We start from the raw sequence: 24,442 nt of genomic DNA, 5'->3' as shown, positions 1-24,442 counted from the left end.
TAACACTCTTAAAAGAGCTCCAGCACTAAGGCTGTGTCAGGGACTGCGCCTGATTTGTGTTCTTTCAACACATCTTTCAGGTTTGCACCCATAACACTCTCAAAAGAGCTCCAGCACTAAGGCTGTGTCAGGGACTGCGCCTGATTTGTGGTCTTTCAGGTCAGCATCCATAACACTCTTAAAAGAGCTCCAGCACTAAGGCTGTGTCAGGGACTGCGCCTGATTTGTGTTCTTTCAGGTTTGCACCCATAACACTCTCAAAAGAGCTCCAGCACTAAGGCTGTGTCAGGGACTGCGCCTGATTTGTGGTCTTTCAGGTCAGCATCCATAACACTCTTAAAAGAGCTCCAGCACTAAGGCTGTGTCAGGGTCTGCGCCTGATTTGTGTTCTTTCAGGTCAGCATCCATAACACTCTTAAAAGAGCTCCAGCACTAAGGCTGTGTCAGGGACTGCGCCTGATTTGTGTTCTTTCAACACATCTTTCAGGTTTGCACCCATAACACTCTCAAAAGAGCTCCAGCACTAAGGCTGTGTCAGGGACTGCGCCTGATTTGTGGTCTTTCAGGTCAGCATCCATAACACTCTTAAAAGAGCTCCAGCACTAAGGCTGTGTCAGGGACTGCGCCTGATTTGTGTTCTTTCAACACATCTTTCAGGTATTCACCCGTAACACACTCTCAAAAGAGCTCCAGCACTAAGGCTGACGGGACTGCGCCTGATTTATGTTATTTCAACATATCTTTCAGGCCAGAACCCGTAACACTCTCAAAAGAGCTCCAGCACTAAGGCTGACGGGACTGCGCCTGATTTATGTTATTTCAACATATCTTTCAGGTAGGCACCCGTAACACACTCTCAAAAGAGACTCCAGCACTAAGGCTGTGTCAGGGACTGCGCCTGATTTGTGTTCTTTCAGGTCAGCATCCATAACACTCTTAAAAGAGCTCCAGCACTAAGGCTGTGTCAGGGACTGCGCCTGATTTGTGTTCTTTCAGGTCAGCACCCATAACACTCTCAAAAGAGCTCCAGCACTAATGCTGTGTCAGGATTTCGCCTGATTTGTGTTCTTTCAGGTCAGCATCCATAACACTCTCAAAAGAGCTCCAGCACTAAGGCTGTGTCAGGGACTGCGCCTGATGTGTTCTTTCAGGTCAGCACCCATAACACTCTCAAAAGAGCTCCAGCACTAATGCTGTGTCAGGGACTGCGCCTGATTTGTGGTCTTTCAGGTCAGCATCCATAACACTCTTAAAAGAGCTCCAGCACTAAGGCTGTGTCAGGGTCTGCGCCTGATTTGTGTTCTTTCAGGTCAGCATCCATAACACTCTTAAAAGAGCTCCAGCACTAAGGCTGTGTCAGGGACCGCGCCTGATTTGTGTTCTTTCAGGTTTGCACCCATAACACTCTCAAAAGAGCTCCAGCACTAAGGCTGTGTCAGGGACTGCGCCTGATTTGTGGTCTTTCAGGTCAGCATCCATAACACTCTTAAAAGAGCTCCAGCACTAAGGCTGTGTCAGGGTCTGCGCCTGATTTGTGTTCTTTCAGGTCAGCATCCATAACACTCTTAAAAGAGCTCCAGCACTAAGGCTGTGTCAGGGACTGCGCCTGATTTGTGTTCTTTCAACACATCTTTCAGGTTTGCACCCATAACACTCTCAAAAGAGCTCCAGCACTAAGGCTGTGTCAGGGACTGCGCCTGATTTGTGGTCTTTCAGGTCAGCATCCATAACACTCTTAAAAGAGCTCCAGCACTAAGGCTGTGTCAGGGACTGCGCCTGATTTGTGTTCTTTCAACACATCTTTCAGGTTTGCACCCATAACACTCTCAAAAGAGCTCCAGCACTAAGGCTGTGTCAGGGACTGCGCCTGATTTGTGGTCTTTCAGGTCAGCATCCATAACACTCTTAAAAGAGCTCCAGCACTAAGGCTGTGTCAGGGACTGCGCCTGATTTGTGTTCTTTCAGGTTTGCACCCATAACACTCTCAAAAGAGCTCCAGCACTAAGGCTGTGTCAGGGTCTGCGCCTGATTTGTGTTCTTTCAGGTCAGCATCCATAACACTCTTAAAAGAGCTCCAGCACTAAGGCTGTGTCAGGGACTGCGCCTCATTTGTGTTCTTTCAACACATCTTTCAGGTTTGCACCCATAACACTCTCAAAAGAGCTCCAGCACTAAGGCTGTGTCAGGGACTGCGCCTGATTTGTGGTCTTTCAGGTCAGCATCCATAACACTCTTAAAAGAGCTCCAGCACTAAGGCTGTGTCAGGGACTGCGCCTGATTTGTGTTCTTTCAACACATCTTTCAGGTTTGCACCCATAACACTCTCAAAAGAGCTCCAGCACTAAGGCTGTGTCAGGGACTGCGCCTGATTTGTGATCTTTCAGGTCAGCATCCATAACACTCTTAAAAGAGCTCCAGCACTAAGGCTGTGTCAGGGACTGCGCCTGATTTGTGTTCTTTCAGGTTTGCACCCATAACACTCTCAAAAGAGCTCCAGCACTAAGGCTGTGTCAGGGACTGCGCCTGATTTGTGTTCTTTCAGGTTTGCACCCATAACACTCTCAAAAGAGCTCCAGCACTAAGGCTGTGTCAGGGACTGCGCCTGATTTGTGGTCTTTCAGGTCAGCATCCATAACACTCTTAAAAGAGCTCCAGCACTAAGGCTGTGTCAGGGTCTGCGCCTGATTTGTGTTCTTTCAGGTCAGCATCCATAACACTCTTAAAAGAGCTCCAGCACTAAGGCTGTGTCAGGGACTGCGCCTGATTTGTGTTCTTTCAACACATCTTTCAGGTTTGCACCCATAACACTCTCAAAAGAGCTCCAGCACTAAGGCTGTGTCAGGGACTGCGCCTGATTTGTGGTCTTTCAGGTCAGCATCCATAACACTCTTAAAAGAGCTCCAGCACTAAGGCTGTGTCAGGGACTGCGCCTGATTTGTGTTCTTTCAACACATCTTTCAGGTTTGCACCCATAACACTCTCAAAAGAGCTCCAGCACTAAGGCTGTGTCAGGGACTGCGCCTGATTTGTGGTCTTTCAGGTCAGCATCCATAACACTCTTAAAAGAGCTCCAGCACTAAGGCTGTGTCAGGGACTGCGCCTGATTTGTGTTCTTTCAGGTCAGCATCCATAACACTCTTAAAAGAGCTCCAGCACTAAGGCTGTGTCAGGGACTGCGCCTGATTTGTGTTCTTTCAGGTCAGCACCCATAACACTCTCAAAAGAGCTCCAGCACTAATGCTGTGTCAGGATTGCGCCTGATTTGTGTTCTTTCAGGTCAGCATCCATAACACTCTCAAAAGAGCTCCAGCACTAAGGCTGTGTCAGGGACTGCGCCTGATGTGTTCTTTTAGGTTTGCACCCATAACACTCTTAAAAGAGCTCCAGCACTAAGGCTGTGTCAGGGACTGCGCCTGATTTGTGTTCTTTCAGGTCAGCACCCATAACACTCTCAAAAGAGCTCCAGCACTAATGCTGTGTCAGGATTGCGCCTGATTTGTGTTCTTTCAGGTCAGCATCCATAACACTCTCAAAAGAGCTCCAGCACTAAGGCTGTGTCAGGGACTGCGCCTGATTTGTGTTCTTTCAGGTTTGCACCCATAACACTCTCAAAAGAGCTCCAGCACTAAGGCTGTGTCAGGGACTGCGCCTGATTTGTGTTGTTTCAGGTTTGCACCCATAACACTCTCAAAGAGCTCCAGCACTAAGGCTGACGGGGCTTCGCCTGATTTATGTTATTACAACATATCTTTCAGTTAGGCACCCGTAACACACTCTCAAAAGAGCTCCAGCACTAAGGCTGACGGGGCTTCCCCTGATTTATGTTATTTCAACATATCTTTCAGGTAGGCACCCGTAACACACTCTCAAAAGAGCTCCAGCACTAAGGCTGACGGGACTGCGCCTGATTTATGTTATTTCAACATATCTTTCAGGCCAGAACCCGTAACACTCTCAAAAGAGCTCCAGCACTAAGGCTGACGGGGCTTCCCCTGATTTATGTTATTTCAACATATCTTTCAGGTAGGCACCCGTAACACACTCTCAAAAGAGCTCCAGCACTAAGGCTGTGTCAGGGACTGCGCCTGATTTGTGTTCTTTCAGGTCAGCATCCATAACACTCTTAAAAGAGCTCCAGCACTAAGGCTGTGTCAGGGTCTGCGCCTGATTTGTGTTCTTTCAGGTCAGCATCCATAACACTCTTAAAAGAGCTCCAGCACTAAGGCTGTGTCAGGGACTGCGCCTGATTTGTGTTCTTTCAGGTTTGCACCCATAACACTCTCAAAAGAGCTCCAGCACTAAGGCTGTGTCAGGGACTGCGCCTGATTTGTGGTCTTTCAGGTCAGCATCCATAACACTCTTAAAAGAGCTCCAGCACTAAGGCTGTGTCAGGGTCTGCGCCTGATTTGTGTTCTTTCAGGTCAGCATCCATAACACTCTTAAAAGAGCTCCAGCACTAAGGCTGTGTCAGGGACTGCGCCTGATTTGTGTTCTTTCAACACATCTTTCAGGTTTGCACCCATAACACTCTCAAAAGAGCTCCAGCACTAAGGCTGTGTCAGGGACTGCGCCTGATTTGTGGTCTTTCAGGTCAGCATCCATAACACTCTTAAAAGAGCTCCAGCACTAAGGCTGTGTCAGGGACTGCGCCTGATTTGTGTTCTTTCAACACATCTTTCAGGTTTGCACCCATAACACTCTCAAAAGAGCTCCAGCACTAAGGCTGTGTCAGGGACTGCGCCTGATTTGTGGTCTTTCAGGTCAGCATCCATAACACTCTTAAAAGAGCTCCAGCACTAAGGCTGTGTCAGGGACTGCGCCTGATTTGTGTTCTTTCAGGTTTGCACCCATAACACTCTCAAAAGAGCTCCAGCACTAAGGCTGTGTCAGGGTCTGCGCCTGATTTGTGTTCTTTCAGGTCAGCATCCATAACACTCTTAAAAGAGCTCCAGCACTAAGGCTGTGTCAGGGACTGCGCCTCATTTGTGTTCTTTCAACACATCTTTCAGGTTTGCACCCATAACACTCTCAAAAGAGCTCCAGCACTAAGGCTGTGTCAGGGACTGCGCCTGATTTGTGGTCTTTCAGGTCAGCATCCATAATACTCTTAAAAGAGCTCCAGCACTAAGGCTGTGTCAGGGACTGCGCCTGATTTGTGTTCTTTCAACACATCTTTCAGGTTTGCACCCATAACACTCTCAAAAGAGCTCCAGCACTAAGGCTGTGTCAGGGACTGCGCCTGATTTGTGATCTTTCAGGTCAGCATCCATAACACTCTTAAAAGAGCTCCAGCACTAAGGCTGTGTCAGGGACTGCGCCTGATTTGTGTTCTTTCAGGTTTGCACCCATAACACTCTCAAAAGAGCTCCAGCACTAAGGCTGTGTCAGGGACTGCGCCTGATTTGTGTTCTTTCAGGTTTGCACCCATAACACTCTCAAAAGAGCTCCAGCACTAAGGCTGTGTCAGGGACTGCGCCTGATTTGTGGTCTTTCAGGTCAGCATCCATAACACTCTTAAAAGAGCTCCAGCACTAAGGCTGTGTCAGGGTCTGCGCCTGATTTGTGTTCTTTCAGGTCAGCATCCATAACACTCTTAAAAGAGCTCCAGCACTAAGGCTGTGTCAGGGACTGCGCCTGATTTGTGTTCTTTCAGGTCAGCATCCATAACACTCTTAAAAGAGCTCCAGCACTAAGGCTGTGTCAGGGACTGCGCCTGATTTGTGTTCTTTCAACACATCTTTCAGGTTTGCACCCATAACACTCTCAAAAGAGCTCCAGCACTAAGGCTGTGTCAGGGACTGCGCCTGATTTGTGTTCTTTCAACACATCTTTCAGGTTTGCACCCATAACACTCTCAAAAGAGCTCCAGCACTAAGGCTGTGTCAGGGACTGCGCCTGATTTGTGGTCTTTCAGGTCAGCATCCATAACACTCTTAAAAGAGCTCCAGCACTAAGGCTGTGTCAGGGACTGCGCCTGATTTGTGTTCTTTCAACACATCATTCAGGTTTGCACCCATAACACTCTCAAAAGAGCTCCAGCACTAAGGCTGTGTCAGGGACTGCGCCTGATTTGTGGTCTTTCAGGTCAGCATCCATAACACTCTTAAAAGAGCTCCAGCACTAAGGCTGTGTCAGGGACTGCGCCTGATTTGTGTTCTTTCAGGTCAGCACCCATAACACTCTCAAAAGAGCTCCAGCACTAATGCTGAGTCAGGTTTGCGCCTGATTTGTGTTCTTTCAGGTCAGCATCCATAACACTCTCAAAAGAGCTCCAGCACTAAGGCTGTGTCAGGGACTGCGCCTGATGTGTTCTTTCAGGTTTGCACCCATAACACTCTCAAAAGAGCTCCAGCACTAAGGCTGTGTCAGGGACTGCGCCTGATTTGTGTTCTTTCAACACATCTTTCAGGTTTGCACCCATAACACTCTCAAAAGAGCTCCAGCACTAAGGCTGTGTCAGGGACTGCGCCTGATTTGTGTTCTTTCAACACATCTTTCAGGTTTGCACCCATAACACTCTCAAAAGAGCTCCAGCACTAAGGCTGTGTCAGGGACTGCGCCTGATTTGTGGTCTTTCAGGTCAGCATCCATAACACTCTTAAAAGAGCTCCAGCACTAAGGCTGTGTCAGGGACTGCGCCTGATTTGTGTTCTTTCAACACATCTTTCAGGTTTGCACCCATAACACTCTCAAAAGAGCTCCAGCACTAAGGCTGTGTCAGGGACTGCGCCTGATTTGTGGTCTTTCAGGTCAGCATCCATAACACTCTTAAAAGAGCTCCAGCACTAAGGCTGTGTCAGGGACTGCGCCTGATTTGTGTTCTTTCAGGTTTGCACCCATAACACTCTCAAAAGAGCTCCAGCACTAAGGCTGTGTCAGGGACTGCGCCTGATTTGTGGTCTTTCAGGTCAGCATCCATAACACTCTTAAAAGAGCTCCAGCACTAAGGCTGTGTCAGGGTCTGCGCCTGATTTGTGTTCTTTCAGGTCAGCATCCATAACACTCTTAAAAGAGCTCCAGCACTAAGGCTGTGTCAGGGACTGCGCCTGATTTGTGTTCTTTCAACACATCTTTCAGGTTTGCACCCATAACACTCTCAAAAGAGCTCCAGCACTAAGGCTGTGTCAGGGACTGCGCCTGATTTGTGGTCTTTCAGGTCAGCATCCATAACACTCTTAAAAAAGCTCCAGCACTAAGGCTGTGTCAGGGACTGCGCCTGATTTGTGTTCTTTCAACACATCTTTCAGGTTTGCACCCATAACACTCTCAAAAGAGCTCCAGCACTAAGGCTGTGTCAGGGACTGCGCCTGATTTGTGGTCTTTCAGGTCAGCATCCATAACACTCTTAAAAGAGCTCCAGCACTAAGGCTGTGTCAGGAACTGCGCCTGATTTGTGTTCTTTCAGGTTTGCACCCATAACACTCTCAAAAGAGCTCCAGCACTAAGGCTGTGTCAGAGACTGCGCCTGATTTGTGGTCTTTCAGGTCAGCATCCATAACACTCTTAAAAGAGCTCCAGCACTAAGGCTGTGTCAGGGTCTGCGCCTGATTTGTGTTCTTTCAGGTCAGCATCCATAACACTCTTAAAAGAGCTCCAGCACTAAGGCTGTGTCAGGGACTGCGCCTGATTTGTGTTCTTTCAACACATCTTTCAGGTTTGCACCCATAACACTCTCAAAAGAGCTCCAGCACTTAGGCTGTGTCAGGGACTGCGCCTGATTTGTGGTCTTTCAGGTCAGCATCCATAACACTCTTAAAAGAGCTCCAGCACTAAGGCTGTGTCAGGGACTGCGCCTGATTTGTGTTCTTTCAGGTTGGCACCCATAACACTCTCAAAAGAGCTCCAGCACTAAGGCTGTGTCAGGGACTGCGCCTGATTTGTGTTCTTTCAGGTTGGCACCCATAACACTCTCAAAAGAGCTACAGCACTAAGGCTGACGGGGCTTCCCCTGATTTATGTTATTTCAACATATCTTTCAGGTAGGCACCCGTAACACACTCAAAAGAGCTCCAGCACTAAGGCTGACGGGGCTTCCCCTGATTTAGTTATTTCAACATATCTTTCAGGTAGGCACCCGTAACACACTCTCAAAAGAGCTCCAGCACTAAGGCTGACGGGACTGCGCCTGATTTATGTTATTTCAACATATCTTTCAGGCCAGAACCCGTAACACTCTCAAAAGAGCTCCAGCACTAAGGCTGACGGGGCTTCCCCTGATTTATGTTATTTCAACATATCTTTCAGGTAGGCACCCGTAACAAACTCTCAAAAGAGCTCCAGCACTAAGGCTGTGTCAGGGACTGCGCCTGATTTGTGGTCTTTCAGGTCAGCATCCATAACACTCTTAAAAGAGCTCCAGCACTAAGGCTGTGTCAGGGTCTGCGCCTGATTTGTGTTCTTTCAGGTCAGCATCCATAACACTCTTAAAAGAGCTCCAGAACTAAGGCTGTGTCAGGGACTGCGCCTGATTTGTGTTCTTTGAACACATCTTTCAGGTTTGCACCCATAACACTCTCAAAAGAGCTCCAGCACTAAGGCTGTGTCAGGGACTGCGCCTGATTTGTGGTCTTTCAGGTCAGCATCCATAACACTCTTAAAAGAGCTCCAGCACTAAGGCTGTGTCAGGGACTGCGCCTGATTTGTGTTCTTTCAGGTTGGCACCCATAACACTCTCAAAAGAGCTCCAGCACTAAGGCTGTGTCAGGGACTGCGCCTGATTTGTGTTCTTTCAGGTTGGCACCCATAACACTCTCAAAAGAGCTACAGCACTAAGGCTGACGGGGCTTCCCCTGATTTATGTTATTTCAACATATCTTTCAGGTAGGCACCCGTAACACACTCAAAAGAGCTCCAGCACTAAGGCTGACGGGGCTTCCCCTGATTTATGTTATTTCAACATATCTTTCAGGTAGGCACCCGTAACACACTCTCAAAAGAGCTCCAGCACTAAGGCTGACGGGACTGCGCCTGATTTATGTTATTTCAACATATCTTTCAGGCCAGAACCCGTAACACTCTCAAAAGAGCTCCAGCACTAAGGCTGACGGGGCTTCCCCTGATTTATGTTATTTCAACATATCTTTCAGGTAGGCACCCGTAACAAACTCTCAAAAGAGCTCCAGCACTAAGGCTGTGTCAGGGACTGCGCCTGATTTGTGGTCTTTCAGGTCAGCATCCATAACACTCTTAAAAGAGCTCCAGCACTAAGGCTGTGTCAGGGTCTGCGCCTGATTTGTGTTCTTTCAGGTCAGCATCCATAACACTCTTAAAAGAGCTCCAGCACTAAGGCTGTGTCAGGGACTGCGCCTGATTTGTGTTCTTTCAACACATCTTTCAGGTTTGCACCCATAACACTCTCAAAAGAGCTCCAGCACTAAGGCTGTGTCAGGGACTGCGCCTGATTTGTGGTCTTTCAGGTCAGCATCCATAACACTCTTAAAAGAGCTCCAGCACTAAGGCTGTGTCAGGGACTGCGCCTGATTTGTGTTCTTTCAGGTTTGCACCCATAACACTCTCAAAAGAGCTCCAGCACTAAGGCTGTGTCAGGGACTGCGCCTGATTTGTGGTCTTTCAGGTCAGCATCCATAACACTCTTAAAAGAGCTCCAGCACTAAGGCTGTGTCAGGGTCTGCGCCTGATTTGTGTTCTTTCAGGTCAGCATCCATAACACTCTTAAAAGAGCTCCAGCACTAAGGCTGTGTCAGGGACTGCGCCTGATTTGTGTTCTTTCAACACATCTTTCAGGTTTGCACCCATAACACTCTCAAAAGAGCTCCAGCACTAAGGCTGTGTCAGGGACTGCGCCTGATTTGTGTTCTTTCAGGTTTGCACCCATAACACTCTCAAAAGAGCTCCAGCACTAAGGCTGTGTCAGGGACTGCGCCTGATTTGTGGTCTTTCAGGTCAGCATCCATAACACTCTTAAAAGAGCTCCAGCACTAAGGCTGTGTCAGGAACTGCGCCTGATTTGTGTTCTTTCAGGTTTGCACCCATAACACTCTCAAAAGAGCTCCAGCACTAAGGCTGTGTCAGGGACTGCGCCTGATTTGTGGTCTTTCAGGTCAGCATCCATAACACTCTTAAAAGAGCTCCAGCACTAAGGCTGTGTCAGGGTCTGCGCCTGATTTGTGTTCTTTCAGGTTGGCACCCATAACACTCTCAAAAGAGCTCCAGCACTAAGGCTGTGTCAGGGACTGCGCCTGATTTGTGTTCTTTCAGGTTGGCACCCATAACACTCTCAAAAGAGCTACAGCACTAAGGCTGACGGGGCTTCCCCTGATTTATGTTATTTCAACATATCTTTCAGGTAGGCACCCGTAACACACTCAAAAGAGCTCCAGCACTAAGGCTGACGGGGCTTCCCCTGATTTAGTTATTTCAACATATCTTTCAGGTAGGCACCCGTAACACACTCTCAAAAGAGCTCCAGCACTAAGGCTGACGGGACTGCGCCTGATTTATGTTATTTCAACATATCTTTCAGGCCAGAACCCGTAACACTCTCAAAAGAGCTCCAGCACTAAGGCTGACGGGGCTTCCCCTGATTTATGTTATTTCAACATATCTTTCAGGTAGGCACCCGTAACAAACTCTCAAAAGAGCTCCAGCACTAAGGCTGTGTCAGGGACTGCGCCTGATTTGTGGTCTTTCAGGTCAGCATCCATAACACTCTTAAAAGAGCTCCAGCACTAAGGCTGTGTCAGGGTCTGCGCCTGATTTGTGTTCTTTCAGGTCAGCATCCATAACACTCTTAAAAGAGCTCCAGAACTAAGGCTGTGTCAGGGACTGCGCCTGATTTGTGTTCTTTGAACACATCTTTCAGGTTTGCACCCATAACACTCTCAAAAGAGCTCCAGCACTAAGGCTGTGTCAGGGACTGCGCCTGATTTGTGGTCTTTCAGGTCAGCATCCATAACACTCTTAAAAGAGCTCCAGCACTAAGGCTGTGTCAGGGACTGCGCCTGATTTGTGTTCTTTCAGGTTGGCACCCATAACACTCTCAAAAGAGCTCCAGCACTAAGGCTGTGTCAGGGACTGCGCCTGATTTGTGTTCTTTCAGGTTGGCACCCATAACACTCTCAAAAGAGCTACAGCACTAAGGCTGACGGGGCTTCCCCTGATTTATGTTATTTCAACATATCTTTCAGGTAGGCACCCGTAACACACTCAAAAGAGCTCCAGCACTAAGGCTGACGGGGCTTCCCCTGATTTATGTTATTTCAACATATCTTTCAGGTAGGCACCCGTAACACACTCTCAAAAGAGCTCCAGCACTAAGGCTGACGGGGCTGCGCCTGATTTATGTTATTTCAACATATCTTTCAGGCCAGAACCCGTAACACTCTCAAAAGAGCTCCAGCACTAAGGCTGACGGGGCTTCCCCTGATTTATGTTATTTCAACATATCTTTCAGGTAGGCACCCGTAACAAACTCTCAAAAGAGCTCCAGCACTAAGGCTGTGTCAGGGACTGCGCCTGATTTGTGGTCTTTCAGGTCAGCATCCATAACACTCTTAAAAGAGCTCCAGCACTAAGGCTGTGTCAGGGTCTGCGCCTGATTTGTGTTCTTTCAGGTCAGCATCCATAACACTCTCAAAAGAGCTCCAGCACTAAGGCTGTGTCAGGGACTGCGCCTGATTTGTGTTCTTTCAACACATCTTTCAGGTTTGCACCCATAACACTCTCAAAAGAGCTCCAGCACTAAGGCTGTGTCAGGGACTGCGCCTGATTTGTGGTCTTTCAGGTCAGCATCCATAACACTCTTAAAAGAGCTCCAGCACTAAGGCTGTGTCAGGGACTGCGCCTGATTTGTGTTCTTTCAGGTTTGCACCCATAACACTCTCAAAAGAGCTCCAGCACTAAGGCTGTGTCAGGGACTGCGCCTGATTTGTGGTCTTTCAGGTCAGCATCCATAACACTCTTAAAAGAGCTCCAGCACTAAGGCTGTGTCAGGGTCTGCGCCTGATTTGTGTTCTTTCAGGTCAGCATCCATAACACTCTTAAAAGAGCTCCAGCACTAAGGCTGTGTCAGGGACTGCGCCTGATTTGTGTTCTTTCAACACATCTTTCAGGTTTGCACCCATAACACTCTCAAAAGAGCTCCAGCACTAAGGCTGTGTCAGGGACTGCGCCTGATTTGTGTTCTTTCAGGTTTGCACCCATAACACTCTCAAAAGAGCTCCAGCACTAAGGCTGTGTCAGGGACTGCGCCTGATTTGTGGTCTTTCAGGTCAGCATCCATAACACTCTTAAAAGAGCTCCAGCACTAAGGCTGTGTCAGGGTCTGCGCCTGATTTGTGTTCTTTCAGGTCAGCATCCATAACACTCTTAAAAGAGCTCCAGCACTAAGGCTGTGTCAGGGACTGCGCCTGATTTGTGTTCTTTCAACACATCTTTCAGGTTTGCACCCATAACACTCTCAAAAGAGCTCCAGCACTAAGGCTGTGTCAGGGACTGCGCCTGATTTGTGGTCTTTCAGGTCAGCATCCATAACACTCTTAAAAGAGCTCCAGCACTAAGGCTGTGTCAGGGACTGCGCCTGATTTGTGTTCTTTCAGGTTTGCACCCATAACACTCTCAAAAGAGCTCCAGCACTAAGGCTGTGTCAGGGACTGCGCCTGATTTGTGGTCTTTCAGGTCAGCATCCATAACACTCTTAAAAGAGCTCCAGCACTAAGGCTGTGTCAGGGTCTGCGCCTGATTTGTGTTCTTTCAGGTCAGCATCCATAACACTCTTAAAAGAGCTCCAGCACTAAGGCTGTGTCAGGGACTGCGCCTGATTTGTGTTCTTTCAACACATCTTTCAGGTTTGCACCCATAACACTCTCAAAAGAGCTCCAGCACTAAGGCTGTGTCAGGGACTGCGCCTGATTTGTGTTCTTTCAGGTTTGCACCCATAACACTCTCAAAAGAGCTCCAGCACTAAGGCTGTGTCAGGGACTGCGCCTGATTTGTGGTCTTTCAGGTCAGCATCCATAACACTCTTAAAAGAGCTCCAGCACTAAGGCTGTGTCAGGGTCTGCGCCTGATTTGTGTTCTTTCAGGTCAGCATCCATAACACTCTTAAAAGAGCTCCAGCACTAAGGCTGTGTCAGGGACTGCGCCTGATTTGTGTTCTTTCAACACATCTTTCAGGTTTGCACCCATAACACTCTCATAAGAGCTCCAGCACTAAGGCTGTGTCAGGGACTGCGCCTGATTTGTGGTCTTTCAGGTCAGCATCCATAACACTCTTAAAAGAGCTCCAGCACTAAGGCTGTGTCAGGGACTGCGCCTGATTTGTGTTCTTTCAACACATCTTTCAGGTTTGCACCCATAACACTCTCAAAAGAGCTCCAGCACTAAGGCTGTGTCAGGGACTGCGCCTGATTTGTGGTCTTTCAGGTCAGCATCCATAACACTCTTAAAAGAGCTCCAGCACTAAGGCTGTGTCAGGGACTGCGCCTGATTTGTGTTCTTTCAGGTTTGCACCCATAACACTCTCAAAAGAGCTCCAGCACTAAGGCTGTGTCAGGGACTGCGCCTGATTTGTGGTCTTTCAGGTCAGCATCCATAACACTCTTAAAAGAGCTCCAGCACTAAGGCTGTGTCAGGGTCTGCGCCTGATTTGTGTTCTTTCAGGTCAGCATCCATAACACTCTTAAAAGAGCTCCAGCACTAAGGCTGTGTCAGGGACTGCGCCTGATTTGTGGTCTTTCAGGTCAGCATCCATAACACTCTTAAAAGAGCTCCAGCACTAAGGCTGTGTCAGGGTCTGCGCCTGATTTGTGTTCTTTCAGGTCAGCATCCATAACACTCTTAAAAGAGCTCCAGCACTAAGGCTGTGTCAGGGACTGCGCCTGATTTGTGTTCTTTCAACACATCTTTCAGGTTTGCACCCATAACACTCTCAAAAGAGCTCCAGCACTAAGGCTGTGTCAGGGACTGCGCCTGATTTGTGTTCTTTCAGGTTTGCACCCATAACACTCTCAAAAGAGCTCCAGCACTAAGGCTGTGTCAGGGACTGCGCCTGATTTGTGGTCTTTCAGGTCAGCATCCATAACACTCTTAAAAGAGCTCCAGCACTAAGGCTGTGTCAGGGTCTGCGCCTGATTTGTGTTCTTTCAGGTCAGCATCCATAACACTCTTAAAAGAGCTCCAGCACTAAGGCTGTGTCAGGGACTGCGCCTGATTTGTGTTCTTTCAACACATCTTTCAGGTTTGCACCCATAACACTCTCAAAAGAGCTCCAGCACTAAGGCTGTGTCAGGGACTGCGCCTGATTTGTGGTCTTTCAGGTCAGCATCCATAACACTCTTAAAAGAGCTCCAGCACTAAGGCTGTGTCAGGGACTGCGCCTGATTTGTGTTCTTTCAGGTTTGCACCCATAACACTCTCAAAAGAGCTCCAGCACTAAGGCTGTGTCAGGGACTGCGCCTGATTTGTGGTCTTTCAGGTCAGCATCCATAACACTCTTAAAAGAGCTCCAGCACTAAGGCTGTGTCAGGGTCTGCGCCTGATTTGTGTTCTTTCAGGTCAGCATCCATAACACTCTTAAAAGAGCTCCAGCACTAAGGCTGTGTCAGGGACTGCGCCTGATTTGTGTTCTTTCAACACATCTTTCAGGTTTGCACCCATAACACTCTCAAAAGAGCTCCAGCACTAAGGCTGTGTCAGGGACTGCGCCTGATTTGTGTTCTTTCAGGTTTGCACCCATAACACTCTCAAAAGAGCTCCAGCACTAAGGCTGTGTCAGGGACTGCGCCTGATTTGTGGTCTTTCAGGTCAGCATCCATAACACTCTTAAAAGAGCTCCAGCACTAAGGCTGTGTCAGGGTCTGCGCCTGATTTGTGTTCTTTCAGGTCAGCATCCATAACACTCTTAAAAGAGCTCCAGCACTAAGGCTGTGTCAGGGACTGCGCCTGATTTGTGTTCTTTCAACACATCTTTCAGGTTTGCACCCATAACACTCTCATAAGAGCTCCAGCACTAAGGCTGTGTCAGGGACTGCGCCTGATTTGTGGTCTTTCAGGTCAGCATCCATAACACTCTTAAAAGAGCTCCAGCACTAAGGCTGTGTCAGGGACTGCGCCTGATTTGTGTTCTTTCAACACATCTTTCAGGTTTGCACCCATAACACTCTCAAAAGAGCTCCAGCACTAAGGCTGTGTCAGGGACTGCGCCTGATTTGTGGTCTTTCAGGTCAGCATCCATAACACTCTTAAAAGAGCTCCAGCACTAAGGCTGTGTCAGGGACTGCGCCTGATTTGTGTTCTTTCAGGTTTGCACCCATAACACTCTCAAAAGAGCTCCAGCACTAAGGCTGTGTCAGGGACTGCGCCTGATTTGTGGTCTTTCAGGTCAGCATCCATAACACTCTTAAAAGAGCTCCAGCACTAAGGCTGTGTCAGGGTCTGCGCCTGATTTGTGTTCTTTCAGGTCAGCATCCATAACACTCTTAAAAGAGCTCCAGCACTAAGGCTGTGTCAGGGACTGCGCCTGATTTGTGTTCTTTCAACACATCTTTCAGGTTTGCACCCATAACACTCTCAAAAGAGCTCCAGCACTAAGGCTGTGTCAGGGACTGCGCCTGATTTGTGTTCTTTCAGGTTTGCACCCATAACACTCTCAAAAGAGCTCCAGCACTAAGGCTGTGTCAGGGACTGCGCCTGATTTGTGGTCTTTCAGGTCAGCATCCATAACACTCTTAAAAGAGCTCCAGCACTAAGGCTGTGTCAGGGTCTGCGCCTGATTTGTGTTCTTTCAGGTCAGCATCCATAACACTCTTAAAAGAGCTCCAGCACTAAGGCTGTGTCAGGGACTGCGCCTGATTTGTGTTCTTTCAACACATCTTTCAGGTTTGCACCCATAACACTCTCAAAAGAGCTCCAGCACTAAGGCTGTGTCAGGGACTGCGCCTGATTTGTGGTCTTTCAGGTCAGCATCCATAACACTCTTAAAAGAGCTCCAGCACTAAGGCTGTGTCAGGGACTGCGCCTGATTTGTGTTCTTTCAACACATCTTTCAGGTTTGCACCCATAACACTCTCAAAAGAGCTCCAGCACTAAGGCTGTGTCAGGGACTGCGCCTGATTTGTGGTCTTTCAGGTCAGCATCCATAACACTCTTAAAAGAGCTCCAGCACTAAGGCTGTGTCAGGGACTGCGCCTGATTTGTGTTCTTTCAGGTTTGCACCCATAACACTCTCAAAAGAGCTCCAGCACTAAGGCTGTGTCAGGGACTGCGCCTGATTTGTGTTCTTTCAACACATCTTTCAGGTTTGCACCCATAACACTCTCAAAAGAGCTCCAGCACTAAGGCTGTGTCAGGGACTGCGCCTGATTTGTGGTCTTTCAGGTCAGCATCCATAACACTCTTAAAAAAGCTCCAGCACTAAGGCTGTGTCAGGGACTGCGCCTGATTTGTGTTCTTTCAACACATCTTTCAGGTTTGCACCCATAACACTCTCAAAAGAGCTCCAGCACTAAGGCTGTGTCAGGGACTGCGCCTGATTTGTGGTCTTTCAGGTCAGCATCCATAACACTCTTAAAAGAGCTCCAGCACTAAGGCTGTGTCAGGAACTGCGCCTGATTTGTGTTCTTTCAGGTTTGCACCCATAACACTCTCAAAAGAGCTCCAGCACTAAGGCTGTGTCAGGGACTGCGCCTGATTTGTGGTCTTTCAGGTCAGCATCCATAACACTCTTAAAAGAGCTCCAGCACTAAGGCTGTGTCAGGGTCTGCGCCTAATTTGTGTTCTTTCAGGTCAGCATCCATAACACTCTTAAAAGAGCTCCAGCACTAAGGCTGTGTCAGGGACTGCGCCTGATTTGTGTTCTTTCAACACATCTTTCAGGTTTGCACCCATAACACTCTCAAAAGAGCTCCAGCACTAAGGCTGTGTCAGGGACTGCGCCTGATTTGTGGTCTTTCAGGTCAGCATCCATAACACTCTTAAAAGAGCTCCAGCACTAAGGCTGTGTCAGGGACTGCGCCTGATTTGTGTTCTTTCAGGTTTGCACCCATAACACTCTCAAAAGAGCTCCAGCACTAAGGCTGTGTCAGGGACTGCGCCTGATTTGTGGTCTTTCAGGTCAGCATCCATAACACTCTTAAAAGAGCTCCAGCACTAAGGCTGTGTCAGGGTCTGCGCCTGATTTGTGTTCTTTCAGGTCAGCATCCATAACACTCTTAAAAGAGCTCCAGCACTAAGGCTGTGTCAGGGACTGCGCCTGATTTGTGTTCTTTCAACACATCTTTCAGGTTTGCACCCATAACACTCTCAAAAGAGCTCCAGCACTAAGGCTGTGTCAGGGACTGCGCCTGATTTGTGGTCTTTCAGGTCAGCATCCATAACACTCTTAAAAAAGCTCCAGCACTAAGGCTGTGTCAGGGACTGCGCCTGATTTGTGTTCTTTCAACACATCTTTCAGGTTTGCACCCATAACACTCTCAAAAGAGCTCCAGCACTAAGGCTGTGTCAGGGACTGCGCCTGATTTGTGGTCTTTCAGGTCAGCATCCATAACACTCTTAAAAGAGCTCCAGCACTAAGGCTGTGTCAGGGACTGCGCCTGATTTGTGTTCTTTCAGGTTTGCACCCATAACACTCTCAAAAGAGCTCCAGCACTAAGGCTGTGTCAGGGACTGCGCCTGATTTGTGGTCTTTCAGGTCAGCATCCATAACACTCTTAAAAGAGCTCCAGCACTAAGGCTGTGTCAGGGTCTGCGCCTAATTTGTGTTCTTTCAGGTCAGCATCCATAACACTCTTAAAAGAGCTCCAGCACTAAGGCTGTGTCAGGGACTGCGCCTGATTTGTGTTCTTTCAACACATCTTTCAGGTTTGCACCCATAACACTCTCAAAAGAGCTCCAGCACTAAGGCTGTGTCAGGGACTTCGCCTGATTTGTGGTCTTTCAGGTCAGCATCCATAACACTCTTAAAAGAGCTCCAGCACTAAGGCTGTGTCAGGGACTGCGCCTGATTTGTGTTCTTTCAGGTTTGCACCCATAACACTCTCAAAAGAGCTCCAGCACTAAGGCTGTGTCAGGGACTGCGCCTGATTTGTGGTCTTTCAGGTCAGCATCCATAACACTCTTAAAAGAGCTCCAGCACTAAGGCTGTGTCAGGGTCTGCGCCTGATTTGTGTTCTTTCAGGTCAGCATCCATAACACTCTTAAAAGAGCTCAAGCACTAAGGCTGTGTCAGGGACTGCGCCTGATTTGTGTTCTTTCAACACATCTTTCAGGTTTGCACCCATAACACTCTCAAAAGAGCTCCAGCACTAAGGCTGTGTCAGGGACTGCGCCTGATTTGTGGTCTTTCAGGTCAGCATCCATAACACTCTTAAAAAAGCTCCAGCACTAAGGCTGTGTCAGGGACTGCGCCTGATTTGTGTTCTTTCAACACATCTTTCAGGTTTGCACCCATAACACTCTCAAAAGAGCTCCAGCACTAAGGCTGTGTCAGGGACTGCGCCTGATTTGTGGTCTTTCAGGTCAGCATCCATAACACTCTTAAAAGAGCTCCAGCACTAAGGCTGTGTCAGGGACTGCGCCTGATTTGTGTTCTTTCAGGTTTGCACCCATAACACTCTCAAAAGAGCTCCAGCACTAAGGCTGTGTCAGGGACTGCGCCTGATTTGTGGTCTTTCAGGTCAGCATCCATAACACTCTTAAAAGAGCTCCAGCACTAAGGCTGTGTCAGGGTCTGCGCCTGATTTGTGTTCTTTCAGGTCAGCATCCATAACACTCTTAAAAGAGCTCCAGCACTAAGGCTGTGTCAGGGACTGCGCCTGATTTGTGTTCTTTCAACACATCTTTCAGGTTTGCACCCATAACACTCTCAAAAGAGCTCCAGCACTAAGGCTGTGTCAGGGACTGCGCCTGATTTGTGGTCTTTCAGGTCAGCATCCATAACACTCTTAAAAGAGCTCCAGCACTAAGGCTGTGTCAGGGACTGCGCCTGATTTGTGTTCTTTCAGGTTGGCACCCATAACACTCTCAAAAGAGCTCCAGCACTAAGGCTGTGTCAGGGACTGCGCCTGATTTGTGTTCTTTCAGGTTGGCACCCATAACACTCTCAAAAGAGCTCCAGCACTAAGGCTGACGGGGCTTCCCCTGATTTATGTTATTTCAACATATCTTTCAGGTAGGCACCCGTAACACACTCAAAAGAGCTCCAGCACTAAGGCTGACGGGGCTTCCCCTGATTTATGTTATTTCAACATATCTTTCAGGTAGGCACCCGTAACACACTCTCAAAAGAGCTCCAGCACTAAGGCTGACGGGACTGCGCCTGATTTATGTTATTTCAACATATCTTTCAGGCCAGAACCCGTAACACCCTCAAAAGAGCTCCAGCACTAAGGCTGACGGGGCTTCCCCTGATTTATGTTATTTCAACATATCTTTCAGGTAGGCACCCGTAACACACTCTCAAAAGAGCTCCAGCACTAAGGCTGTGTCAGGGACTGCGCCTGATTTGTGGTCTTTCAGGTCAGCATCCATAACACTCTTAAAAGAGCTCCAGCACTAAGGCTGTGTCAGGGTCTGCGCCTGATTTGTGTTCTTTCAGGTCAGCATCCATAACACTCTTAAAAGAGCTCCAGCACTAAGGCTGTGTCAGGGACTGCGCCTGATTTGTGTTCTTTCAACACATCTTTCAGGTTTGCACCCATAACACTCTCAAAAGAGCTCCAGCACTAAGGCTGTGTCAGGGACTGCGCCTGATTTGTGGTCTTTCAGGTCAGCATCCATAACACTCTTAAAAGAGCTCCAGCACTAAGGCTGTGTCAGGGACTGCGCCTGATTTGTGTTCTTTCAGGTTTGCACCCATAACACTCTCAAAAGAGCTCCAGCACTAAGGCTGTGTCAGGGACTGCGCCTGATTTGTGGTCTTTCAGGTCAGCATCCATAACACTCTTAAAAGAGCTCCAGCACTAAGGCTGTGTCAGGGTCTGCGCCTGATTTGTGTTCTTTCAGGTCAGCATCCATAACACTCTTAAAAGAGCTCCAGCACTAAGGCTGTGTCAGGGACTGCGCCTGATTTGTGTTCTTTCAACACATCTTTCAGGTTTGCACCCATAACACTCTCAAAAGAGCTCCAGCACTAAGGCTGTGTCAGGGACTGCGCCTGATTTGTGGTCTTTCAGGTCAGCATCCATAACACTCTTAAAAGAGCTCCAGCACTAAGGCTGTGTCAGAGACTGCGCCTGATTTGTGTTCTTTCAGGTTGGCACCCATAACACTCTCAAAAGAGCTCCAGCACTAAGGCTGTGTCAGGGACTGCGCCTGATTTGTGTTCTTTCAGGTTGGCACCCATAACACTCTCAAAAGAGCTACAGCACTAAGGCTGACGGGGCTTCCCCTGATTTATGTTATTTCAACATATCTTTCAGGTAGGCACCCGTAACACACTCAAAAGAGCTCCAGCACTAAGGCTGACGGGGCTTCCCCTGATTTATGTTATTTCAACATATCTTTCAGGTAGGCACCCGTAACACACTCTCAAAAGAGCTCCAGCACTAAGGCTGACGGGACTGCGCCTGATTTATGTTATTTCAACATATCTTTCAGGCCAGAACCCGTAACACTCTCAAAAGAGCTCCAGCACTAAGGCTGACGGGGCTTCCCCTGATTTATGTTATTTCAACATATCTTTCAGGTAGGCACCCGTAACAAACTCTCAAAAGAGCTCCAGCACTAAGGCTGTGTCAGGGTCTGCGCCTGATTTGTGTTCTTTCAGGTCAGCATCCATAACACTCTTAAAAGAGCTCCAGCACTAAGGCTGTGTCAGGGACTGCGCCTGATTTGTGTTCTTTCAACACATCTTTCAGGTTTGCACCCATAACACTCTCAAAAGAGCTCCAGCACTAAGGCTGTGTCAGGGACTGCGCCTGATTTGTGGTCTTTCAGGTCAGCATCCATAACACTCTTAAAAGAGCTCCAGCACTAAGGCTGTGTCAGGGACTGCGCCTGATTTGTGTTCTTTCAGGTTTGCACCCATAACACTCTCAAAAGAGCTCCAGCACTAAGGCTGTGTCAGGGACTGCGCCTGATTTGTGGTCTTTCAGGTTTGCACCCATAACACTCTCAAAAGAGCTCCAGCACTAAGGCTGTGTCAGGGTCTGCGCCTGATTTGTGTTCTTTCAGGTCAGCATCCATAACACTCTTAAAAGAGCTCCAGCACTAAGGCTGTGTCAGGGACTGCGCCTGATTTGTGGTCTTTCAGGTCAGCATCCATAACACTCTTAAAAGAGCTCCAGCACTAAGGCTGTGTCAGGGACTGCGCCTGATTTGTGTTCTTTCAGGTTGGCACCCATAACACTCTCAAAAGAGCTCCAGCACTAAGGCTGTGTCAGGGACTGCGCCTGATTTGTGTTCTTTCAGGTTGGCACCCATAACACTCTCAAAAGAGCTACAGCACTAAGGCTGACGGGGCTTCCCCTGATTTATGTTATTTCAACATATCTTTCAGGTAGGCACCCGTAACACACTCAAAAGAGCTCCAGCACTAAGGCTGACGGGGCTTCCCCTGATTTATGTTATTTCAACATATCTTTCAGGTAGGCACCCGTAACACACTCTCAAAAGAGCTCCAGCACTAAGGCTGACGGGACTGCGCCTGATTTATGTTATTTCAACATATCTTTCAGGCCAGAACCCGTAACACTCTCAAAAGAGCTCCAGCACTAAGGCTGACGGGGCTTCCCCTGATTTATGTTATTTCAACTTATCTTTCAGGTAGGCACCCGTAACAAACTCTCAAAAGAGCTCCAGCACTAAGGCTGTGTCAGGGTCTGCGCCTGATTTGTGTTCTTTCAGGTCAGCATCCATAACACTCTTAAAAGAGCTCCAGCACTAAGGCTGTGTCAGGGACTGCGCCTGATTTGTGTTCTTTCAACACATCTTTCAGGTTTGCACCCATAACACTCTCAAAAGAGCTCCAGCACTAAGGCTGTGTCAGGGACTGCGCCTGATTTGTGGTCTTTCAGGTCAGCATCCATAACACTCTTAAAAGAGCTCCAGCACTAAGGCTGTGTCAGGGACTGCGCCTGATTTGTGTTCTTTCAACACATCTTTCAGGTTTGCACCCATAACACTCTCAAAAGAGCTCCAGCACTAAGGCTGTGTCAGGGACTGCGCCTGATTTGTGGTCTTTCAGGTCAGCATCCATAACACTCTTAAAAGAGCTCCAGCACTAAGGCTGTGTCAGGGACTGCGCCTGATTTGTGTTCTTTCAGGTTTGCACCCATAACACTCTCAAAAGAGCTCCAGCACTAAGGCTGTGTCAGGGACTGCGCCTGATTTGTGGTCTTTCAGGTTTGCACCCATAACACTCTCAAAAGAGCTCCAGCACTAAGGCTGTGTCAGGGTCTGCGCCTGATTTGTGTTCTTTCAGGTCAGCATCCATAACACTCTTAAAAGAGCTCCAGCACTAAGGCTGTGTCAGGGACTGCGCCTGATTTGTGTTCTTTCAGGTTTGCACCCATAACACTCTCAAAAGAGCTCCAGCACTAAGGCTGTGTCAGGGACTGCGCCTGATTTGTGGTCTTTCAGGTCAGCATCCATAACACTCTTAAAAGAGCTCCAGCACTAAGGCTGTGTCAGGGTCTGCGCCTGATTTGTGTTCTTTCAGGTCAGCATCCATAACACTCTTAAAAGAGCTCCAGCACTAAGGCTGTGTCAGGGACTGCGCCTGATTTGTGTTCTTTCAACACATCTTTCAGGATTGCACCCATAACACTCTCAAAAGAGCTCCAGCACTAAGGCTGTGTCAGGGACTGCGCCTGATTTGTGTTCTTTCAGGTCAGCATCCATAACACTCTTAAAAGAGCTCCAGCACTAAGGCTGTGTCAGGGACTGCGCCTGATTTGTGTTCTTTCAGCACATCTTTCAGGTTTGCACCCATAACACTCTCAAAAGAGCTCCAGCACTAAGGCTGTGTCAGGGACTGCGCCTGATTTGTGGTCTTTCAGGTCAGCATCCATAACACTCTTAAAAGAGCTCCAGCACTAAGGCTGTGTCAGGGACTGCGCCTGATTTGTGTTCTTTCAGGTTTGCACCCATAACACTCTCAAAAGAGCTCCAGCACTAAGGCTGTGTCAGGGACTGCGCCTGATTTGTGTTCTTTCAACACATCTTTCAGGTTTGCACCCATAACACTCTCAAAAGAGCTCCAGCACTAAGGCTGTGTCAGGGACTGCGCCTGATTTGTGGTCTTTCAGGTCAGCATCCATAACACTCTTAAAAGAGCTCCAGCACTAAGGCTGTGTCAGGGACTGCTCCTGATTTGTGTTCTTTCAACACATTTTTCAGGTTTGCACCCATAACACTCTCAAAAGAGCTCCAGCACTAAGGCTGTGTCAGGGACTGCGCCTGATTTGTGGTCTTTCAGGTCAGCATCCATAACACTCTTAAAAGAGCTCCAGCACTAAGGCTGTGTCAGGGACTGCGCCTGATTTGTGTTCTTTCAGGTCTGCACCCATAACACTCTCAAAAGAGCTCCAGCACTAAGGCTGTGTCAGGGACTGCGCCTGATTTGTGGTCTTTCAGGTCAGCATCCATAACACTCTTAAAAGAGCTCCAGCACTAAGGCTGTGTCAGGGTCTGCGCCTGATTTGTGTTCTTTCAGGTCAGCATCCATAACACTCTTAAAAGAGCTCCAGCACTAAGGCTGTGTCAGGGACTGCGCCTGATTTGTGTTCTTTCAACACATCTTTCAGGTTTGCACCCATAACACTCTCAAAAGAGCTCCAGCACTAAGGCTGTGTCAGGGACTGCGCCTGATTTGTGGTCTTTCAGGTCAGCATCCATAACACTCTTAAAAAAGCTCCAGCACTAAGGCTGTGTCAGGGACTGCGCCTGATTTGTGTTCTTTCAACACATCTTTCAGGTTTGCACCCATAACACTCTCAAACGAGCTCCAGCACTAAGGCTGTGTCAGGGACTGCGCCTGATTTGTGGTCTTTCAGGTCAGCATCCATAACACTCTTAAAAGAGCTCCAGCACTAAGGCTGTGTCAGGGACTGCGCCTGATTTGTGTTCTTTCAGGTTTGCACCCATAACACTCTCAAAAGAGCTCCAGCACTAAGGCTGTGTCAGGGACTGCGCCTGATTTGTGGTCTTTCAGGTCAGCATCCATAACACTCTTAAAAGTGCTCCAGCACTAAGGCTGTGTCAGGGACTGCGCCTGATTTGTGTTCTTTCAACACATCTTTCAGGTTTGCACCCATAACACTCTCAAAAGAGCTCCAGCACTAAGGCTGTGTCAGGGACTGCGCCTGATTTGTGGTCTTTCAGGTCAGCATCCATAACACTCTTAAAAGAGCTCCAGCACTAAGGCTGTGTCAGGGACTGCGCCTGATTTGTGTTCTTTCAGGTTTGCACCCATAACACTCTCAAAAGAGCTCCAGCACTAAGGCTGTGTCAGGGACTGCGCCTGATTTGTGTTCTTTCAGGTTTG

This window comes from Pieris napi, chromosome 1, assembly GCF_905475465.1.
Source record: "Pieris napi chromosome 1, ilPieNapi1.2, whole genome shotgun sequence".
Classification (NCBI taxonomy): Eukaryota; Metazoa; Arthropoda; class Insecta; order Lepidoptera; family Pieridae; genus Pieris; species Pieris napi.
Note: the sequence above shows the minus strand (reverse complement) of the source record.